We start from the raw sequence: 16,985 nt of genomic DNA, 5'->3' as shown, positions 1-16,985 counted from the left end.
GCAGAAAACAGTAACACTTGTTCAGAACGAAAGAAAGCACAGAGCCCCAGATTTTATGTTGTCCTGGAGAGCTTGCAGAGCACTGAGGAAAGGCAGGCAGAGAATTCCCTGCTAGCACCTTCTCTGTGCCTGTTCACATTGCTTTGCAGAATCGCTTTTGTGCAGAAAACAGTAACACTTGTTCAGAACGAAAGAAAGCACAGAGCCCCAGATTTGCTGTTGTCCTGGAGAGCTTGCAGAGCACTGGGGAAAGGCAGGCAGAGAATTCCCTGCTAGCACCTTCTCTGTGCCTGGGAAGCACAAGTGTTCACATTGCTTCGCAGAATCGCTTTTGTGCAGAAAACAGTAACACTTGTTCAGAATGAAAGAAAGCACAGAACCCCAGATTTTATGTTGTCCTGGAGAGCTTGCAGAGCACTAAGGAAAGGCAGGCAGAGAATTCCCTGATAGCACCTTCTCTGTGCCTGTTCACATTGCTTCGCAGAATCGCTTTTGTGCAGAAAACAGTAACACTTGTTCAGAACGAAAGAAAGCACAGAGCCCCAGATTTTATGTTGTCCTGGAGAGCTTGCAGAGCACTGGGGAAAGGCAGGCAGAGAATTCCCTGCTAGCACCTTCTCTGTGCCTGGGAAGCACAAGTGTTCATATTGCTTCGCAGAATCGCTTTTCTGCAGAAAACAGTAACACTTGTTCAGAATGAAAGAAAGCACAGAACCCCAGATTTTATGTTGTCCTGGAGAGATTGCAGAGCACTGAGGAAACGCAGGCAGAGAATTCCCTGCTAGCACCTTCTCTGTGCCTGGGAAGCACAAGTGTTCACATTGCTTCGCAGAATCGCTTTTGTGCAGAAAACAGTAACACTTGTTCAGAACGAAAGAAAGCACAGAGCCCCAGATTTTATGTTGTCCTGGAGAGCTTGCAGAGCACTGGGGAAAGGCAGGCAGAGAATTCCCTGCTAGCACCTTCTCTGTGCCTGTTCACATTGCTTCGCAGAATCGCTTTTGTGCAGAAAACAGTAACACTTGTTCAGAACGAAAGAAAGCACAGAGCCCCAGATTTTATGTTGTCCTGGAGAGCTTGCAGAGCACTGGGGAAAGGCAGGCAGAGAATTCCCTGCTAGCACCTTCTCTGTGCCTGGGAAGCACAAGTGTTCACATTGCTTCGCAGAATCGCTTTTGTGCAGAAAACAGTAACACTTGTTCAGAACGAAAGAAAGCACAGAACCCCAGATTTTATGTTGTCCTGGAGAGCTTGCAGAGCACTGGGGAAAGGCAGGCAGAGAATTCCCTTCTAGCACCTTCTCTGTGCCTGTTCACTTTTCCTCGCAGAATCGCTTTTGTGCAGAAAACAGTAACACTTGTTCAGAACGAAAGAAAGCACAGAGCCCCAGATTTTATGTTGTCCTGGAGAGCTTGCAGAGCACTGGGGAAAGGCAGGCAGAGAATTCCCTGTTAGCACCTTCGCAGTGCCTGGGAAGCACAAGTGTTCACATTGCTTCGCAGAATCGCTTTTGTGCAGAAAACAGTAACACTTGTTCAGAACGAAAGAAAGCACAGAGCCCCAGATTTTATGTTGTTCTGGAGAGCTTGCAGAGCACTGGGGAAAGGCAGGCAGAGAATTCCCTGCTAGCACCTTCTCTGTGCCTGGGAAGCACAAGTGTTCACATTGCTTCGCAGAATCGCTTTTGTGCAGAAAACAGTAACACTTGTTCAGAACGAAAGAAAGCACAGAGCCCCAGATTTGCTGTTGTCCTGGAGAGCTTGCAGAGCACTGGGGAAAGGCAGGCAGAGAATTCCCTGCTAGCACCTTCTCTGTGCCTGGGAAGCACAAGTGTTCACATTGCTTCGCAGAATCGCTTTTGTGCAGAAAACAGTAACACTTGTTCAGAACGAAAGAAAGCACAGAGCCCCAGATTTGCTGTTGTCCTGGAGAGCTTGCAGAGCACTGGGGAAAGGCAGGCAGAGAATTCCCTGCTAGCACCTTCTCTGTGCCTGGGAAGCACAAGTGTTCACATTGCTTCGCAGAATCGCTTTTGTGCAGAAAACAGTAACACTTGTTCAGAACGAAAGAAAGCACAGAGCCCCAGATTTTATGTTGTCCTGGAGAGCTTGCAGAGCACTGGGGAAAGGCAGGCAGAGAATTCCCTGCTAGCACCTTCTCTGTGCCTGGGAAGCACAAGTGTTCATATTGCTTCGCAGAATCGCTTTTCTGCAGAAAACAGTAACACTTGTTCAGAATGAAAGAAAGCACAGAACCCCAGATTTTATGTTGTCCTGGAGAGATTGCAGAGCACTGAGGAAACGCAGGCAGAGAATTCCCTGCTAGCACCTTCTCTGTGCCTGTTCACATTGCTTTGCAGAATCGCTTTTGTGCAGAAAACAGTAACACTTGTTCAGAACGAAAGAAAGCACAGAGCCCCAGATTTTATGTTGTCCTGGAGAGCTTGCAGAGCACTGGGGAAAGGCAGGCAGAGAATTCCCTGCTAGCACCTTCTCTGTGCCTGGGAAGCAGAAGTGTTCACATTGCTTTGCAGAATCGCTTTTGTGCAGAAAACAGTAACACTTGTTCAGAACGAAAGAAAGCACAGAGCCCCAGATTTTATGTTGTCCTGGAGAGCTTGCAGAGCACTGGGGAAAGGCAGGCAGAGAATTCCCTGCTAGCACCTTCTCTGTGCCTGGGAAGCAGAAGTGTTCACATTGCTTCGCAGAATCGCTTTTGTGCAGAAAACAGTAACACTTGTTCAGAACGAAAGAAAGCACAGAGCCCCAGATTTTATGTTGTCCTGGAGAGCTTGCAGAGCACTGGGGAAAGGCAGGCAGAGAATTCCCTGCTAGCACCTTCTCTGTGCCTGGGAAGCAGAAGTGTTCACATTGCTTCGCAGAATCGCTTTTGTGCAGAAAACAGTAACACTTGTTCAGAACGAAAGAAAGCACAGAGCCCCAGATTTTATGTTGTCCTGGAGAGCTTGCAGAGCACTGGGGAAAGGCAGGCAGAGAATTCCCTGCTAGCACCTTCTCTGTGCCTGGGAAGCACAAGTGTTCACATTGCTTCGCAGAATCGCTTTTGTGCAGAAAACAGTAACACTTGTTCAGAACGAAAGAAAGCACAGAGCCCCAGATTTTATGTTGTCCTGGAGAGATTGCAGAGCACTGAGCAAACGCAGGCAGAGAATTCCCTGCTAGCACCTTCTCTGTGCCTGGGAAGCACAAGTGTTCACATTGCTTCGCAGAATCGCTTTTGTGCAGAAAACAGTAACACTTGTTCAGAACGAAAGAAAGCACAGAGCCCCAGATTTTATGTTGTCCTGGAGAGCTTGCAGAGCACTGGGGAAAGGCAGGCAGAGAATTCCCTGCTAGCACCTTCTCTGTGCCTGGGAAGCAGAAGTGTTCACATTGCTTTGCAGAATCGCTTTTGTGCAGAAAACAGTAACACTTGTTCAGAACGAAAGAAAGCACAGAGCCCCAGATTTTATGTTGTCCTGGAGAGATTGCAGAGCACTGGGGAAAGTCAGGCAGAGAATTCCCTGCTAGCACCTTCTCTGTGCCTGGGAAGCACAAGTGTTCACATTGCTTCGCAGAATCGCTTTTGTGCAGAAAACAGTAACACTTGTTCAGAACGAAAGAAAGCACAGAGCCCCAGATTTGCTGTTGTCCTGGAGAGCTTGCAGAGCACTGGGGAAAGGCAGGCAGAGAATTCCCTGCTAGCACCTTCTCTGTGCCTGGGAAGCAGAAGTGTTCACATTGCTTCGCAGAATCGCTTTTGTGCAGAAAACAGTAACACTTGTTCAGAACGAAAGAAAGCACAGAGCCCCAGATTTTATGTTGTCCTGGAGAGCTTGCAGAGCACTGGGGAAAGGCAGGCAGAGAATTCCCTGCTAGCACCTTCTCTGTGCCTGGGAAGCAGAAGTGTTCACATTGCTTCGCAGAATCGCTTTTGTGCAGAAAACAGTAACACTTGTTCAGAACGAAAGAAAGCACAGAGCCCCAGATTTTATGTTGTCCTGGAGAGCTTGCAGAGCACTGGGGAAAGGCAGGCAGAGAATTCCCTGCTAGCACCTTCTCTGTGCCTGGGAAGCACAAGTGTTCACATTACTTCGCAGAATCGCTTTTGTGCAGAAAACAGTAACACTTGTTCAGAACGAAAGAAAGCACAGAGCCCCAGATTTTATGTTGTCCTGGAGAGCTTGCAGAGCACTGGGGAAAGGCAGGCAGAGAATTCCCTGCTAGCACCTTCTCTGTGCCTGGGAAGCACAAGTGTTCACATTGCTTCGCAGAATCGCTTTTGTGCAGAAAACAGTAACACTTGTTCAGAACGAAAGAAAGCACAGAGCCCCAGATTTTATGTTGTCCTGGAGAGCTTGCAGAGCACTGGGGAAGGCAGGCAGAGAATTCCCTGCTAGCACCTTCTCTGTGCCTGGGAAGCAGAAGTGTTCACATTGCTTCGCAGAATCGCTTTTGTGCAGAAAACAGTAACACTTGTTCAGAACGAAAGAAAGCACAGAGCCCCAGATTTTATGTTGTCCTGGAGAGCTTGCAGAGCACTGAGGAAGGCAGGCAGAGAATTCCCTGCTAGCACCTTCTCTGTGCCTGTTCACATTGCTTCGCAGAATCGCTTTTGTGCAGAAAACAGTAACACTTGTTCAGAACGAAAGAAAGCACAGAGCCCCAGATTTATGTTGTCCTGGAGAGCTTGCAGAGCACTGGGGAAAGGCAGGCAGAGAATTCCCTGCTAGCACCTTCTCTGTGCCTGGGAAGCACAAGTGTTCACATTGCTTCGCAGAATCGCTTTTGTGCAGAAAACAGTAACACTTGTTCAGAATGAAAGAAAGCACAGAACCCCAGATTTTATGTTGTCCTGGAGAGCTTGCAGAGCACTGGGGAAAGGCAGGCAGAGAATTCCCTGCTAGCACCTTCTCTGTGCCTGTTCACATTGCTTTGCAGAATCGCTTTTGTGCAGAAAACAGTAACACTTGTTCAGAATGAAAGAAAGCACAGAACCCCAGATTTTATGTTGTCCTGGAGAGCTTGCAGAGCACTAAGGAAAGGCAGGCAGAGAATTCCCTGATAGCACCTTCTCTGTGCCTGTTCACATTGCTTCGCAGAATCGCTTTTGTGCAGAAAACAGTAACACTTGTTCAGAACGAAAGAAAGCACAGAGCCCCAGATTTTATGTTGTCCTGGAGAGCTTGCAGAGCACTGGGGAAAGGCAGGCAGAGAATTCCCTGCTAGCACCTTCTCTGTGCCTGGGAAGCACAAGTGTTCATATTGCTTCGCAGAATCGCTTTTCTGCAGAAAACAGTAACACTTGTTCAGAATGAAAGAAAGCACAGAACCCCAGATTTTATGTTGTCCTGGAGAGATTGCAGAGCACTGAGGAAACGCAGGCAGAGAATTCCCTGATAGCACCTTCTCTGTGCCTGTTCACATTGCTTTGCAGAATCGCTTTTGTGCAGAAAACAGTAACACTTGTTCAGAACGAAAGAAAGCACAGAGCCCCAGATTTTATGTTGTCCTGGAGAGCTTGCAGAGCACTGGGGAAAGGCAGGCAGAGAATTCCCTGCTAGCACCTTCTCTGTGCCTGGGAAGCAGAAGTGTTCACATTGCTTTGCAGAATCGCTTTTGTGCAGAAAACAGTAACACTTGTTCAGAACGAAAGAAAGCACAGAGCCCCAGATTTTATGTTGTCCTGGAGAGCTTGCAGAGCACTGGGGAAAGGCAGGCAGAGAATTCCCTGCTAGCACCTTCTCTGTGCCTGGGAAGCAGAAGTGTTCACATTGCTTCGCAGAATCGCTTTTGTGCAGAAAACAGTAACACTTGTTCAGAACGAAAGAAAGCACAGAACCCCAGATTTTATGTTGTCCTGGAGAGCTTGCAGAGCACTGGGGAAAGGCAGGCAGAGAATTCCCTGCTAGCACCTTCTCTGTGCCTGGGAAGCACAAGTGTTCATATTGCTTCGCAGAATCGCTTTTCTGCAGAAAACAGTAACACTTGTTCAGAACGAAAGAAAGCACAGAACCCCAGATTTTATGTTGTCCTGGAGAGATTGCAGAGCACTGAGGAAACGCAGGCAGAGAATTCCCTGCTAGCACCTTCTCTGTGCCTGGGAAGCAGAAGTGTTCACATTGCTTCGCAGAATCGCTTTTGTGCAGAAAACAGTAACACTTGTTCAGAACGAAAGAAAGCACAGAGCCCCAGATTTTATGTTGTCCTGGAGAGCTTGCAGAGCACTGGGGAAAGGCAGGCAGAGAATTCCCTGCTAGCACCTTCTCTGTGCCTGGGAAGCAGAAGTGTTCACATTGCTTTGCAGAATCGCTTTTGTGCAGAAAACAGTAACACTTGTTCAGAACGAAAGAAAGCACAGAGCCCCAGATTTTATGTTGTCCTGGAGAGCTTGCAGAGCACTGGGGAAAGGCAGGCAGAGAATTCCCTGCTAGCACCTTCTCTGTGCCTGGGAAGCACAAGTGTTCACATTGCTTCGCAGAATCGCTTTTGTGCAGAAAACAGTAACACTTGTTCAGAACGAAAGAAAGCACAGAGCCCCAGATTTGCTGTTGTCCTGGAGAGCTTGCAGAGCACTGGGGAAAGGCAGGCAGAGAATTCCCTGCTAGCACCTTCTCTGTGCCTGGGAAGCACAAGTGTTCACATTGCTTCGCAGAATCGCTTTTGTGCAGAAAACAGTAACACTTGTTCAGAACGAAAGAAAGCACAGAGCCCCAGATTTTATGTTGTCCTGGAGAGCTTGCAGAGCACTGGGGAAAGGCAGGCAGAGAATTCCCTGCTAGCACCTTCTCTGTGCCTGGGAAGCAGAAGTGTTCACATTGCTTCGCAGAATCGCTTTTGTGCAGAAAACAGTAACACTTGTTCAGAACGAAAGAAAGCACAGAACCCCAGATTTTATGTTGTCCTGAAGAGCTTGCAGAGCACTAAGGAAAGGCAGGCAGAGAATTCCCTGCTAGCACCTTCTCTGTGCCTGGGAAGCACAAGTGTTCACATTGCTTCGCAGAATCGCTTTTGTGCAGAAAACAGTAACACTTGTTCAGAACGAAAGAAAGCACAGAGCCCCAGATTTTATGTTGTCCTGGAGAGCTTGCAGAGCACTGGGGAAAGGCAGGCAGAGAATTCCCTGCTAGCACCTTCTCTGTGCCTGGGAAGCAGAAGTGTTCACATTGCTTCGCAGAATCGCTTTTGTGCAGAAAACAGTAACAGTTGTTCAGAACGAAAGAAAGCACAGAGCCCCAGATTTTATGTTGTCCTGGAGAGCTTGCAGAGCACTGGGGAAAGGCAGGCAGAGAATTCCCTGCTAGCACCTTCTCTGTGCCTGGGAAGCAGAAGTGTTCACATTGCTTCGCAGAATCGCTTTTGTGCAGAAAACAGTAACACTTGTTCAGAACGAAAGAAAGCACAGAACCCCAGATTTTATGTTGTCCTGGAGAGCTTGCAGAGCACTGAGGAAGGCAGGCAGAGAATTCCCTGCTAGCACCTTCTCTGTGCCTGTTCACTTTTCCTCGCAGAATCGCTTTTGTGCAGAAAACAGTAACACTTGTTCAGAACGAAAGAAAGCACAGAGCCCCAGATTTTATGTTGTCCTGGAGAGCTTGCAGAGCACTGGGGAAAGGCAGGCAGAGAATTCCCTGCTAGCACCTTCTCTGTGCCTGGGAAGCAGAAGTGTTCACATTGCTTCGCAGAATCGCTTTTGTGCAGAAAACAGTAACACTTGTTCAGAACGAAAGAAAGCACAGAGCCCCAGATTTTATGTTGTCCTGGAGAGCTTGCAGAGCACTGGGGAAAGGCAGGCAGAGAATTCCCTGCTAGCACCTTCTCTGTGCCTGGGAAGCAGAAGTGTTCACATTGCTTCGCAGAATCGCTTTTCTGCAGAAAACAGTAACACTTGTTCAGAACGAAAGAAAGCACAGAGCCCCAGATTTATGTTGTCCTGGAGAGCTTGCAGAGCACTGGGGAAAGGCAGGCAGAGAATTCCCTGCTAGCACCTTCTCTGTGCCTGGGAAGCAGAAGTGTTCACATTGCTTCGCAGAATCGCTTTTGAGCAGAAAACAGTAACACTTGTTCAGAACGAAAGAAAGCACAGAGCCCCAGATTTTATGTTGTCCTGGAGAGCTTGCAGAGCACTGGGGAAAGGCAGGCAGAGAATTCCCTGCTAGCACCTTCTCTGTGCCTGGGAAGCACAAGTGTTCATATTGCTTCGCAGAATCGCTTTTCTGCAGAAAACAGTAACACTTGTTCAGAATGAAAGAAAGCACAGAACCCCAGATTTTATGTTGTCCTGGAGAGCTTGCAGAGCACTGGGGAAAGGCAGGCAGAGAATTCCCTGCTAGCACCTTCTCTGTGCCTGGGAAGCAGAAGTGTTCACATTGCTTCGCAGAATCGCTTTTGTGCAGAAAACAGTAACACTTGTTCAGAACGAAAGAAAGCACAGAACCCCAGATTTTATGTTGTCCTGAAGAGCTTGCAGAGCACTAAGGAAAGGCAGGCAGAGAATTCCCTGCTAGCACCTTCTCTGTGCCTGGGAAGCACAAGTGTTCACATTGCTTCGCAGAATTGCTTTTGTGCAGAAAACAGTAACACTTGTTCAGAACGAAAGAAAGCACAGAGCCCCAGATTTTATGTTGTCCTGGAGAGCTTGCAGAGCACTGGGGAAAGGCAGGCAGAGAATTCCCTGCTAGCACCTTCTCTGTGCCTGGGAAGCAGAAGTGTTCACATTGCTTCGCAGAATCGCTTTTGTGCAGAAAACAGTAACACTTGTTCAGAACGAAAGAAAGCACAGAGCCCCAAGATTTGCTGTTGTCCTGGAGAGCTTGCAGAGCACTGGGGAAAGGCAGGCAGAGAATTCCCTGCTAGCACCTTCTCTGTGCCTGGGAAGCAGAAGTGTTCACATTGCTTTGCAGAATCGCTTTTGTGCAGAAAACAGTAACACTTGTTCAGAACGAAAGAAAGCACAGAGCCCCAGATTTTATGTTGTCCTGGAGAGCTTGCAGAGCACTGAGGAAGGCAGGCAGAGAATTCCCTGCTAGCACCTTCTCTGTGCCTGTTCACTTTTCTTCGCAGAATCGCTTTTGTGTAGAAAACAGTAACACTTGTTCAGAACGAAAGAAAGCACAGAGCCCCAGATTTTATGTTGTCCTGGAGAGCTTGCAGAGCACTGAGGAAAGGCAGGCAGAGAATTCCCTGCTAGCACCTTCTCTGTGCCTGTTCACATTGCTTCGCAGAATCGCTTTTGTGCAGAAAACAGTAACAGTTGTTCAGAACGAAAGAAAGCACAGAGCCCCAGATTTTATGTTGTCCTGGAGAGCTTGCAGAGCACTGGGGAAAGGCAGGCAGAGAATTCCCTGCTAGCACCTTCTCTGTGCCTGGGAAGCAGAAGTGTTCACATTGCTTCGCAGAATCGCTTTTGTGCAGAAAACAGTAACACTTGTTCAGAACGAAAGAAAGCACAGAACCCCAGATTTTATGTTGTCCTGGAGAGCTTGCAGAGCACTGAGGAAGGCAGGCAGAGAATTCCCTGCTAGCACCTTCTCTGTGCCTGTTCACTTTTCCTCGCAGAATCGCTTTTGTGCAGAAAACAGTAACACTTGTTCAGAACGAAAGAAAGCACAGAGCCCCAGATTTTATGTTGTCCTGGAGAGCTTGCAGAGCACTGGGGAAAGGCAGGCAGAGAATTCCCTGCTAGCACCTTCGCAGTGCCTGGGAAGCACAAGTGTTCACATTGCTTCGCAGAATCGCTTTTGTGCAGAAAACAGTAACACTTGTTCAGAACGAAAGAAAGCACAGAGCCCCAGATTTTATGTTGTCCTGGAGAGCTTGCAGAGCACTGGGGAAAGGCAGGCAGAGAATTCCCTGCTAGCACCTTCTCTGTGCCTGGGAAGCAGAAGTGTTCACATTGCTTCGCAGAATCGCTTTTCTGCAGAAAACAGTAACACTTGTTCAGAACGAAAGAAAGCACAGAGCCCCAGATTTATGTTGTCCTGGAGAGATTGCAGAGCACTGAGCAAACGCAGGCAGAGAATTCCCTGCTAGCACCTTCTCTGTGCCTGGGAAGCACAAGTGTTCACATTGCTTCGCAGAATCGCTTTTGTGCAGAAAACAGTAACACTTGTTCAGAACGAAAGAAAGCACAGAGCCCCAGATTTTATGTTGTCCTGGAGAGCTTGCAGAGCACTGGGGAAAGGCAGGCAGAGAATTCCCTGCTAGCACCTTCTCTGTGCCTGGGAAGCAGAAGTGTTCACATTGCTTTGCAGAATCGCTTTTGTGCAGAAAACAGTAACACTTGTTCAGAACGAAAGAAAGCACAGAGCCCCAGATTTTATGTTGTCCTGGAGAGCTTGCAGAGCACTGAGGAAGGCAGGCAGAGAATTCCCTGCTAGCACCTTCTCTGTGCCTGTTCACTTTTCTTCGCAGAATCGCTTTTGTGTAGAAAACAGTAACACTTGTTCAGAACGAAAGAAAGCACAGAGCCCCAGATTTTATGTTGTCCTGGAGAGCTTGCAGAGCACTGAGGAAAGGCAGGCAGAGAATTCCCTGCTAGCACCTTCTCTGTGCCTGTTCACATTGCTTCGCAGAATCGCTTTTGTGCAGAAAACAGTAACAGTTGTTCAGAACGAAAGAAAGCACAGAGCCCCAGATTTTATGTTGTCCTGGAGAGCTTGCAGAGCACTGGGGAAAGGCAGGCAGAGAATTCCCTGCTAGCACCTTCTCTGTGCCTGGGAAGCAGAAGTGTTCACATTGCTTCGCAGAATCGCTTTTGTGCAGAAAACAGTAACACTTGTTCAGAACGAAAGAAAGCACAGAACCCCAGATTTTATGTTGTCCTGGAGAGCTTGCAGAGCACTGAGGAAGGCAGGCAGAGAATTCCCTGCTAGCACCTTCTCTGTGCCTGTTCACTTTTCCTCGCAGAATCGCTTTTGTGCAGAAAACAGTAACACTTGTTCAGAACGAAAGAAAGCACAGAGCCCCAGATTTTATGTTGTCCTGGAGAGCTTGCAGAGCACTGGGGAAAGGCAGGCAGAGAATTCCCTGCTAGCACCTTCTCTGTGCCTGGGAAGCACAAGTGTTCACATTGCTTCGCAGAATCGCTTTTGTGCAGAAAACAGTAACACTTGTTCAGAACGAAAGAAAGCACAGAGCCCCAGATTTTATGTTGTCCTGGAGAGCTTGCAGAGCACTGGGGAAAGGCAGGCAGAGAATTCCCTGCTAGCACCTTCTCTGTGCCTGGGAAGCAGAAGTGTTCACATTGCTTCGCAGAATCGCTTTTCTGCAGAAAACAGTAACACTTGTTCAGAACGAAAGAAAGCACAGAGCCCCAGATTTATGTTGTCCTGGAGAGCTTGCAGAGCACTGGGGAAAGGCAGGCAGAGAATTCCCTGCTAGCACCTTCTCTGTGCCTGGGAAGCAGAAGTGTTCACATTGCTTCGCAGAATCGCTTTTGAGCAGAAAACAGTAACACTTGTTCAGAACGAAAGAAAGCACAGAGCCCCAGATTTTATGTTGTCCTGGAGAGCTTGCAGAGCACTGGGGAAAGGCAGGCAGAGAATTCCCTGCTAGCACCTTCTCTGTTCCTGGGAAGCACAAGTGTTCACATTGCTTCCCAGAATCGCTTTTCTGCAGAAAACAGTAACACTTGTTCAGAATGAAAGAAAGCACAGAACCCCAGATTTTATGTTGTCCTGGAGAGATTGCAGAGCACTGGGGAAAGGCAGGCAGAGAATTCCCTGCTAGCACCTTCTCTGTGCCTGGGAAGCAGAAGTGTTCACATTGCTTCGCAGAATCGCTTTTGTGCAGAAAACAGTAACACTTGTTCAGAACGAAAGAAAGCACAGAGCCCCAGATTTGCTGTTGTCCTGGAGAGCTTGCAGAGCACTGGGGAAAGGCAGGCAGAGAATTCCCTGCTAGCACCTTCTCTGTGCCTGGGAAGCACAAGTGTTCACATTGCTTTGCAGAATCGCTTTTGTGCAGAAAACAGTAACACTTGTTCAGAACGAAAGAAAGCACAGAGCCCCAGATTTTATGTTGTCCTGGAGAGCTTGCAGAGCACTGGGGAAAGGCAGGCAGAGAATTCCCTGCTAGCACCTTCTCTGTGCCTGGGAAGCAGAAGTGTTCACATTGCTTCGCAGAATCGCTTTTGTGCAGAAAACAGTAACACTTGTTCAGAACGAAAGAAAGCACAGAGCCCCAGATTTTATGTTGTCCTGGAGAGCTTGCAGAGCACTGGGGAAAGGCAGGCAGAGAATTCCCTGCTAGCACCTTCTCTGTGCCTGGGAAGCAGAAGTGTTCACATTGCTTCGCAGAATCGCTTTTGTGCAGAAAACAGTAACACTTGTTCAGAACGAAAGAAAGCACAGAGCCCCAGATTTTATGTTGTCCTGGAGAGCTTGCAGAGCACTGGGGAAAGGCAGGCAGAGAATTCCCTGCTAGCACCTTCTCTGTGCCTGGGAAGCACAAGTGTTCACATTGCTTCGCAGAATCGCTTTTGTGCAGAAAACAGTAACACTTGTTCAGAACGAAAGAAAGCACAGAGCCCCAGATTTTATGTTGTCCTGGAGAGCTTGCAGAGCACTGGGGAAAGGCAGGCAGAGAATTCCCTGCTAGCACCTTCTCTGTGCCTGGGAAGCACAAGTGTTCACATTGCTTCGCAGAATCGCTTTTGTGCAGAAAACAGTAACACTTGTTCAGAACGAAAGAAAGCACAGAGCCCCAGCTTTTCCACCCAAAAAAGGTGGGTTTTACCCTAAAATTGAGAGCTTGTTGCAGAAAAATGAGGCTTTTCAGCATAAAAAGGTTGTTTCCGCCCTAAAATTGAGAGCTTGGTACAGAAAAATGAGGTTTTTCACCCCAAAAGCGTGGGTTTAGCCCCCATGATAGGGTTTGTGCTGTAAAAAAGGAGAGGTAGGGCCCTGGAAACGAGGCACTGCTGCATAAAAGGGAGGTTGTTACCTGTAGAATCAAAACTTTGGATGCCAAAAATTAATCTTTGAGAGGTAAAATGGGGGTTTGTGCCCTAAAATTGAGAGCTTGGAGTAGGAAAATGAGGCTTTTAATCTGAAAAAGGAGGTTTGTGCCCTAAAATTGAGATATTGGTGAAGAAAAATGAGGCTTTTCACCCAAAAATTGAGAGCTTGTCCCTAAAATTGAGAGCTTGGTGCAGAAAAATGAGGCTTTTCACCCAAAAAAGGAGAGCTTGTCCATAACATTGAAATATTGGTGCAGAAAAATGAGGCTTTTCAGGTGAAAAAGGTGGGTTTGGTGCTAAAATTGAGAGCTTGGTGCAGAAAAATGAGGCTTTTCTGGTGAAAAGGGCATTTTGTGCCCTAAAATTGCGAGCTTGTAGGAAAATGAGGCTTTTTTACCCGAAAAAGGCAGGCTTTACCCTAAAATTGAGAGCTTGTTGTAGGAAAATGAGGCTTTTTTACCCGAAAAAGGCGGGTTTTACCCTAAAATTGAGAGCTTGTTGTAGGAAAATGAGGCTTTTCAGGTGAAAAAGGCGGGTTTTACCGTAAAATTGAGAGAGTGTTTCCGAAAAATGAGGCTTTTCAGGTGAAAAAGGTGGGTTTGGTGCAGAAAATTGAGAGCTCTGTGCAGAAAAATGAGGCTTTTTCACCCGAAAAAGGCATTTTGTGCCCGAAATTGAGAGCTTGGTGCAGAAAAATGAGGCTTTTCACCCCAAAAACGCGGGTTTAGCCCCCATGATAGGGTTTGTGCTGTAAAAAAGGAGAGGTAGGGCCCTGGAAACGAGGCACTGCTGCATAAAAGGGAGGTTGTTACCTGTAGAATCAAAACTTTGGATGCCAAAAATTAATCTTTGAGAGGTAAAATGGGGGTTTGTGCCCTAAAATTGAGAGCTTGGAGTAGGAAAATGAGGCTTTTAATCTGAAAAGGGAGGTTTGTGCCCTAAAATTGAGATATTGGTGCAGAAAAATGAGGCTTTTCCACCCAAAAAAGGTGGGTTTTACCCTAAAATTGAGAGCTTGTTGCAGAAAAATGAGGCTTTTCAGCAGAAAAAGGTTGTTTCCGCCCTAAAATTGAGAGCTCTGTGCAGAAAAATGAGGCTTTTTCACCTGAAAAAGGCATTTTGTGCCTGAAATTGAGAGCTTGGTGCAGAAAAATGAGGCTTTTCACCCCAAAAACGCGGGTTTAGCCCCCATGATAGGGTTTGTGCTGTAAAAAAGGAGAGGTAGGGCCCTGGAAACGAGGCACTGCTGCATAAAAGGGAGGTTGTTACCTGTAGAATCAAAAGCTTGGATGCCAAAAATTAATCTTTGAGAGGTAAAATGGGGGTTTGTGCCCTAAAATTGAGAGCTTGGAGTAGGAAAATGAGGCTTTTAATCTGAAAACGGAGGTTTGTGCCCTAAAATTGAGATATTGGTGAAGAAAAATGAGGCTTTTCACCCAAAAATTGAGAGCTTGTCCATAAAATTGGGAGCTTGGAGTAGAAAAATGAGGCTTTTCACCCAAAAAAGGAGAGCTTGTCCATAAAATTGAAATATTGGTGCAGAAAAATGAGGCTTTTCTGGTGAAAAGGGCATTTTGTGCCCTAAAATTGCGAGCTTGTTGTAGGAAAATGAGGCTTTTTTACCCGAAAAAGGCGGGTTTTACCCTAAAATTGAGAGCTTGTTGTAGGAAAATGAGGCTTTTTTACCCGAAAAAGGCGGGTTTTACCCTAAAATTGAGAGCTTGTTGTAGGAAAATGAGGCTTTTCAGGTGAAAAAGGCGGGTTTTACCGTAAAATTGAGAGAGTGTTTCCGAAAAATGAGGCTTTTCAGGTGAAAAAGGTGGGTTTGGTGCAGAAAATTGAGAGCTCTGTGCAGAAAAATGAGGCTTTTTCACCCGAAAAAGGCATTTTGTGCCCGAAATTGAGAGCTTGGTGCAGAAAAATGAGGCTTTTCACCCCAAAAACGCGGGTTTAGCCCCCATGATAGGGTTTGTGCTGTAAAAAAGCAGAGGTAGGGCCCTGGAAACGAGGCACTGCTGCATAAAAGGGAGGTTGTTACCTGTAGAATCAAAACTTTGGATGCCAAAAATTAATCTTTGAGAGGTAAAATGGGGGTTTGTGCCCTAAAATTGAGAGCTTGGAGTAGGAAAATGAGGCTTTTAATCTGAAAAAGGAGGTTTGTGCCCTAAAATTGAGATATTGGTGAAGAAAAATGAGGCTTTTCACCCAAAAATTGAGAGCTTGTCCCTAAAATTGAGAGCTTGGAGTAGGAAAATGAGGCTTTTAATCTGAAAAAGGAGGTTTGTGCCCTAAAATTGAGATATTGGTGAAGAAAAATGAGGCTTTTCACCCAAAAATTGAGAGCTTGTCCCTAAAATTGAGAGCTTGGTGCAGAAAAATGAGGCTTTTCACCCAAAAATTGAGAGATTATCCCTAAAATTGAGAGCTTGGAGTAGGAAAATGAGGCTTTTAATCTGAAAACGGAGGTTTGTGCCCTAAAATTGAGATATTGGTGCAGAAAAATGAGGCTTTTCCACCCAAAAAAGGTGGGGTTTACCCTAAAATTGAGAGCTTGGTGAAGAAAAATGATTCTTTTCACCCGCAGAAATGCGGTTTCTGCCCTAAAATGGAGAGCTTGGTACAGAAAAATGAGGCTTTTCATCTGAAAAATGCAGGTTTGGCCTTAAAATTGCGCTATTGGTGCAGAAAAATGAGGCTTTTCACCCAAAAAAGGGAGCTTGTCCATAACATTGAAATATTGGTGCAGAAAAATGAGGCTTTTTAGGTGAAAAAGGTGGGTTTGGTGCTAAAATTGAGAGCTTGTTGCAGAAAAATGAGGCTTTACGTGTGAAAAAGACGGTTTGTGCCCTAAAATTGGGAGCTTGGAGTAGGAAAATGAGGCTTTTAATCTGAAAAAGGAGGTTTGTGCCATAAATTGAGATATTGGTGAAGAAAAATGAGGCTTTTAATCTGAAAATTGAGAGCTTGTCCCTAAAATTGAGAGCTTGGTGCAGAAAAATGAGGCTTTTCACCCAAAAAAGGAGAGCTTGTCCATAACATTGAAATATTGGTGCAGAAAAATGAGGCTTTTCAGGTGAAAAAGGTGGGTTTGGTGCTAAAATTGAGAGCTTGGTGCAGAAAAATGAGGCTTTTCTGGTGAAAAGGGCATTTTGTGCCCTAAAATTGCGAGCTTGTTGTAGGAAAATGAGGCTTTTTTACCCGAAAAAGGCAGGTTTTACCCTAAAATTGAGAGCTTGTTGTAGGAAAATGAGGCTTTTTTACCCGAAAAAGGCGGGTTTTACCCTAAAATTGAGAGCTTGTTGTAGGAAAATGAGGCTTTTCAGGTGAAAAAGGCGGGTTTTACCGTAAAATTGAGAGAGTGTTTCCGAAAAATGAGGCTTTTCAGGTGAAAAAGGTGGGTTTGGTGCAGAAAATTGAGAGCTCTGTGCAGAAAAATGAGGCTTTTTCACCCGAAAAAGGCATTTTGTGCCCGAAATTGAGAGCTTGGTGCAGAAAAATGAGGCTTTTCACCCCAAAAACGCGGGTTTAGCCCCCATGATAGGGTTTGTGCTGTAAAAAAGGAGAGGTAGGGCCCTGGAAACGAGGCACTGCTGCATAAAAGGGAGGTTGTTACCTGTAGAATCAAAACTTTGGATGCCAAAAATTAATCTTTGAGAGGTAAAATGGGGGTTTGTGCCCTAAAATTGAGAGCCTGCAGTAGGAAAATGAGGCTTTTAATCTGAAAAAGGAGGTTTGTGCCCTAAAATTGAGATATTGGTGAAGAAAAATGAGGCTTTTCACCCAAAAATTGAGAGCTTGTCCCTAAAATTGAGAGCTTGGAGTAGGAAAATGAGGCTTTTAATCTGAAAAAGGAGGTTTGTGCCCTAAAATTGAGATATTGGTGAAGAAAAATGAGGCTTTTCACCCAAAAATTGAGAGCTTGTCCCTAAAATTGAGAGCTTGGTGCAGAAAAATGAGGCTTTTCACCCAAAAATTGAGAGATTGTCCCTAAAATTGAGAGCTTGGAGTAGGAAAATGAGGCTTTT

Source organism: Strix uralensis, chromosome 1 (genome assembly GCF_047716275.1).
Source record: "Strix uralensis isolate ZFMK-TIS-50842 chromosome 1, bStrUra1, whole genome shotgun sequence".
Taxonomy (NCBI): Eukaryota; Metazoa; Chordata; class Aves; order Strigiformes; family Strigidae; genus Strix; species Strix uralensis.
Note: the sequence above shows the minus strand (reverse complement) of the source record.